The sequence below is a fragment of the Amblyomma americanum genome, chromosome 2, assembly GCF_052857255.1.
Source record: "Amblyomma americanum isolate KBUSLIRL-KWMA chromosome 2, ASM5285725v1, whole genome shotgun sequence".
Lineage (NCBI taxonomy): Eukaryota > Metazoa > Arthropoda > Arachnida > Ixodida > Ixodidae > Amblyomma > Amblyomma americanum.
Genome location: NC_135498.1, coordinates 163,744,530 through 163,750,773, shown reverse-complemented (window position 1 = coordinate 163,750,773; position 6,244 = coordinate 163,744,530).

The window sequence follows — 6,244 nt, the reverse complement described above, 5'->3', positions numbered from 1 at the left end:
CCTATATCAGACGTATACAAGGTCTATACAGCAAAGGAATGTATTATACCAATATAATCTTGTAATAAAATATTGCGAGAAGGTTAGAATGCTGTTGATTTTGACGCTAATTGCGGAAGAAATTATAGTTTAGCGAAACACGGGTCTCTTCCGCTATAGTTTCGCGAAACACGGGTTGTTCCTCTCTTCTTTCACTCCCTCCTTTATCCCTTCCCTTACGGCGCGGTTCAGGTGTCCAACGATATATGAGACAGATACTGCGCCATTTCCTTTCCACCAAAAACTAAATATTATTATTATTATTATTATTATTATTATTATTATTTTTATTATATTAAACACGGGTTAGGCTATCTCTTATGTAGGCTGCCATAGCCGCAAGCAGGGAGCAGTGCGCCAGTGCCCTGGTGGCGTGTGGTGTACGGTCGTATGTGATGTGGACCAGTTCTCTCAATACGACGTGCGGAATAAGTACGCGTCTAACAGTAATACAGATGTTCAATAAAGACATAATCTAGCGGCGACATGGACTTCCCGGCGTGGCAACGCGCGGCAAGATGACCCAGCAGAGCGATGACAAACCTTTGCAGCTGGCGTCGGTAACCACCCTTGAAACTTTTGAAGCATTCGGCCACAGTACCGGTGCTGTGTGGCCTTTGTAACTGGAAATGCTGGAGTTTTTTTATTTGCTAGTGGCATCACATCAAGTGTGCAGACGCGTGCCATGTTCAGCACGTTGTGTGGAGGCGCAACCTATGCCGTAATTTGTTCTTTAGCTCACAGTCGACCCGCTACGGTGGCTCAGTGGTTAGGGCGCTCGGCTATTGATCCGGAGTTGCCGGGTTCGAACCCTACCGCGGCGGCTGCGTTACGATGGAGGTGAAACGCTAAGGCGGCCGTATGCTGTGCGCTCTCAGTGCACGTCAAAGATCCCCAGGTGGTCGACATTATTCAGGAGCCCTCCACTACCGCAGCTATTTCTTCATTTCGTCTCTTAGTCCCTCCTTTATCCCTTCCCTTACAGCGTGGTTCTGGTGACCGCCGATATGAGAGTCAGAAATTGTGCCATTTCCTTTCCTCAAAAAACTAACTTTTGTTCTCATTTGCACCGACGCTGCCTTTAGAGACGCGCTACGAAGACGTCGCGTCCAAGTTGAAGACGTACTCCAACACGAAGCAAGCCGTCATCGTTAAACGGTTTCAGTTCGGGAAACGTGACCAGCGTCAGGCGTCCACCGAGATAAGTTATACAGCTACTGTGCCATTTCCTTTCCCCAAAACCAGTTTTGAATTTTTCGGGGCTTTTGTGCTTAGCATGGTCGTCTACTCCCTCCCTTACCAGCAACTGCATCTAGCGGAAAGGAACAAGGTCGAAGCTACAATCCGGCACGCCTACAAGGCGGCCCTGGAGCTCCTGCACAGTACGTCCACTGAAAGGTTGCTGGCCGTTGGAGTTCACAACACACTGTTGGAGCTGTGCGAGGCGCACCTCGTTTCCCAGCTCGGATGACTCACTCGCACGAGCGCGGGAAGGGCCATCCTGTACAGACTAAAGACGTGCAAGCAGCTCCCAGAGAGGGACGCAAAAACGGAGTTACCCACGCACTTTAGGAAAGCTGGTTTGATTGAACCCCTACCCAAGAACATGCACCCCGCGCACCACGAAGGCCGACGCACAACGATGGCTCGCGCCCTACACACCAAATACGGCCGAAACGACAATGTGGCGTATGTGGACGCAGCGGAATACCGAAAACTTCGAGAAAAGCGTTTGCACTGGTCGCAGTGAACAGGAACGGCACACTATTGGCGGCCACATCGATAGAAACCACCTCCTCCGAGACGGCGGAGGAAGCGGCAATAGCCTTATTTGTAGCGAGCACGCGTGCTGATTTTATATTTAGCGACTCCAAAACAGCCATTCGCGATTTCGCAACGGGCCGTATTGAATCTACCTCATTCCGCATTCTTCAAAACACACCACTTCCGATTAGATAAGTTGAATAGATCTAGGTCTCGGCCCACTCGTCTAATCCAGGGAACGAGGCGGCTCACGCGCAAGCCTGAGGTTTCGTCGACCGGCCAGTGAGCGCGCCTTCAATCCCAAATTTCAGGAGGGACGAGTTGATCTCATTTCATGACATTACCCATCATTTTAGGCTGGAGAGGCGCGCATATCTCCCTCTCCACAAATCGTTAACAAAAGCGCAGGAAGTTACCTGGCGCGGACTGCAAACACGCTCCCTTCTGAATCCGGCAGTGCTTGGCCTTATGTACCCTGGCCAGTACGGCCCAAACTGCCATAAATGTGGTGAAAGGGCCACATACGACCACATTCTGTGGAACAGCGCAAATGATCCTCCTCTGGCGCAGTTGATACAGCTCCCTTATCCTCAGCAGTGGGAGGCCGTGCTGGTCAGCTCGGACCTTAAGATTTAAGTACGGGCAATCGAGCGGGCCAATGAGGTCGCCGCAGGCCATGGGCTAGCGGTCATCTAGAGCTTGTCTCCTGCAACCTCCTCTCGACGCAATAAATGTTTTACAATCCAATCCAATCGGCGGGAGAGCATTGCTGACAGCGATGCCGAACGTCGCCGACTGTTTGAGCACTGCTATTTAGGGTCAACGCTGGACGACATTCCCCGAGACAGGTTGGTCTGTGGTCTCCACAGTGAAACTCCACAGCAGCAGCTATTTACCGAGTCCAAACTAACTTTCACGATGGCTTGATACAGAGCTACAGCAGTGGTCTATGCACATCGTGAGGCCAAGAAAATTGGTGGGACGCTATTCAACGAAGTTTGTCATGTTCAGGAATTTGGGCACCAGCTGATAAGGCTAGCGGAGCGTACGCACAAGGCTAGAGTGGAACGCAGACAGGCTCCAAATTCTTTCACTGCGCAGGGGTTCACAAGGCTCACGAATGCCCGTTCTGGTATGAGAAATGCCATTACTGTAAGCAGCGCAGTCGCATTGTGAAGACTTGCCAAAGTGAACCTAAAGCGAAGCAGGTGTCTCCGAAGCAAAAATGATGGGCCGAAGAGCCGGCCTACCAGGGGCTGGGTAAGGCGGAGGAGCGAACTCTGTGGCGCCCGCATATAGTAACCCTTCTGTGTCTTGCCGCAGTCAAACACATTGATTCCAAACATAGGTGGGCGTTGCCCGCAATGCGGATAGTTGTTGGATATCTTTCGCATTGTGTGGGCATGTACTCAGAGCCCTCACCTTCCCCCTTCCCCTACCCGAAAGGAATGAAGACTGCCCTCCTTAACTGCTCCACACTAGAGTCCAAAAGGACTCTGGTAAAGCACCCGCAAAGACAGGGCCTCTTCGTGCGGTGTCCCGGACTAAGGATACCAACCATATATCGAAGACTTCTGACTCCCATACACAATTTTTGAACATAAAAGTTCACCACCTTGATAGCGGCGACGGAACAGCTGACGTTTATGTAATCTTCCATGTAACGTCTGAAGAGCAGGAAGTTCGAGTGTCTGTGGAAATCAACGGACAGCCAGCTGAGAAGGAAGTGTACTCGGGAGCAGTCTTCTCTGTGATTAACTAGAGGACTATGCGACGCCTACGTCTGTCAAAAAGCAGGCTACAGCCGTGAGTTGAGACTTCGCGCGTACAGTCTGCAAGAGCTGCGGGTACCCAGCTCCATGGCTGTCCAGTTCAAATCCAAGGGTATATAAGATCTACAGCGTTTAGTCGTTATCAAGGAAGCTGGAGTTAGCTTGCTTGGCAGAGACTTGTTCAAGGCTCTTGGGACTCAAGTCAAGATCCGTGAGCCGAGGGCGACGGCCAGCGTCCGGCACGCATCAATCGCAACGCTGCTGCACAAATATGCCAAAATTTTCCAACCAGGGTTGGGCGGGGGCCATGGACCTTCCATGGAGGTGAAAGTGGAACTCACGGCCCGGCCAAAGGTTTTCAAGCCTCATCCAGTTCCATTTGCTATTCAGCCGAGAGTTGAGGAAGCACTAGAGTAACTTGTCAGGCAAGGAGTTTTGCAGCCAATACGGCATTCCGCACTGGTGACACAGATTGTTCCGGTTTTCAAAAAGAGCGGCAGAGTGAGGATCTGTTCTTGTCATGAAAGCATGGTAAATTCAGTTGTCCAATGGCGCTTTCCCAGTGCCGACACCCGCAAAGCTATTTTCAAAACTGTCAGGTTGTTCAATTTTTACAAGCTTGATCTTTATCTCGCAGACCAATAAGCCATAGTAGATGAGGAAACAGCTGACCTGCTGACCATCAGCACATATCATGGTCTTGATGTCACACACCTTCCATTTGGACCAGCAGTAGCAGTTACGATTTTCCAGCGCTGGATAGATGAGCTACTCCAAGGCCGTGATGACGTTCAAGTTTTCCTCGATGACATCGTGGTAGGCAGCAAAGATGAACAAAAGCACAACGCCCGTGATCCTCTGAAGAATCCAGAAGGATGGCGTTCAGCAAAACCAAGAGAAGTGCCTGTTTGGTGTGGATGAAGGTATAGTTTTATTGTAGAAGGTCAGCAGGTCAAAAATAGAGCCAAGAGAGTAGAAAGTCAAGGCTATTGAGGAAGCACCAGAACCAATGTGAAATAACCTGCAAACATTTCTTTATGCCCTCAAATTTGGCATTTTGTTCTTGCAAGGAGCCACAGACACCTTTGAATCTTTACAGGTTGCTATAATGCGGCCGTGGTTGGAAATGTACAGTAAGGAAGCTAACGCATTCCGACAAGCCAAGCAGCTACTGGCATGATCTCAAATCCTCACTCACTACAGTACCGAGAAACAACTAGTATTGGCCTGTGATGCCTCTCCACGTGGTCTGAGGGTATCTTTAGGAACTGCGGACAGCCAACTGTTTTCGAACTATGACCGCAACCCACCAAACTTCTTTACAGACTGACGAGGAAGATTTGGCCATAATTTTCACAGCTTTGACGATCCAAAAGTTCATTTATAGACTCCACTTCCGGACAGTGACTGACCAAAAGGCCTTTGGGATTTCTGCACCATGCAAAACTTGTGTGCCCAAAGCCTTATCCTCAAGAATGCCGCGATGGTCGTTGATAATGACTGCATATGATTATGAAGTGGAACACAGACCTACTCAACAGCTGCAGATGCAGATGCGCTCAGCCGACTGCAATTATCGCAAGAGTGGAACTGTTAAACAACTATTTGAGGTCGGTATGCTACAGGAGGAGAAATAAACTTTTGTAGGCCTTTTTTGTCGGAGTAAAGCAACTGTCGCCCCAGGTGGCCTCCATAAAGCGTCTACCTTGAAAGTCCAATCGGTGGTGTTCGCTTGCATTGCTTTGGGTTTGTTGCGTATAATCTTTTCCCAGCAGCACCAGCAATTTATTGGAACCCACTGAATATTAAACGCTGTACTCGAAATGACCTTGTTCTAGCTCGAGTAGTGCACGGTATTTTTTTTAATGTAGGGCGAAGAAGACGACGAAGTGCATCCTTGTGGAATGCTTTCAGTCAGCCTTTAGCTTGTTTTTGTGTTTTTGCGTTTATGCTTCGGGGACGCCGTCCCCCATCATAGAGCGATGAGTCAGAACCCTCCGGGGCATCCGAATGGCCTGGCGGCCTCCTCCTCGAGCTCGTCGAGGAAGCGGTGCAGCCGTCCGAGCGATCCCGACAGCGATGACACCATCGAGTACCTCAGCGAGGCTAGCAGTGAGGACGGCTTTCAGACTTACCTCAGATGGAGGACCAACAGAAGACAATAAGAGCCGGATCGTCATCCAATGAGTAAAAACAAGTGGCAACACACCGGCACACACCATCCTAGTCCTTCCTGTGCAGCCAACCGACAACATGAGGCGTCTTAACCGGCAAGTCGTCTCTGTAGAAATCGAGGCCCTCCTGCCTAACTAAATCAAAAACGTTCGAGTGATTGTGAGGAAGAACATTGTAGCCGTTGATGTCCCTCATGCAGCTGCGCTGGAACCACTGCAGACCATAACTCAGCTGGGCGGGTTATCAGTACATTATCCCTCTGGGCGGAAACGAGTCCTCTTCCGGCGTAATTTACGATGTCGACGAGGCTGCCACGCGAGATGATTTGCCCATACTCGTGAAGCCGGCAAATGATGGCGCCGATATTCTACGGGTGTCAAGTCTGGGCAATTTTCGTTGCGTGAAGATTTCGTTCCAAAGCGACAGCCTTCTATCGCACGGGAAGGTGGGCGATTTCCGTCATGCCGTGCGGCCTTTTATTCCGAAGCCCCTGC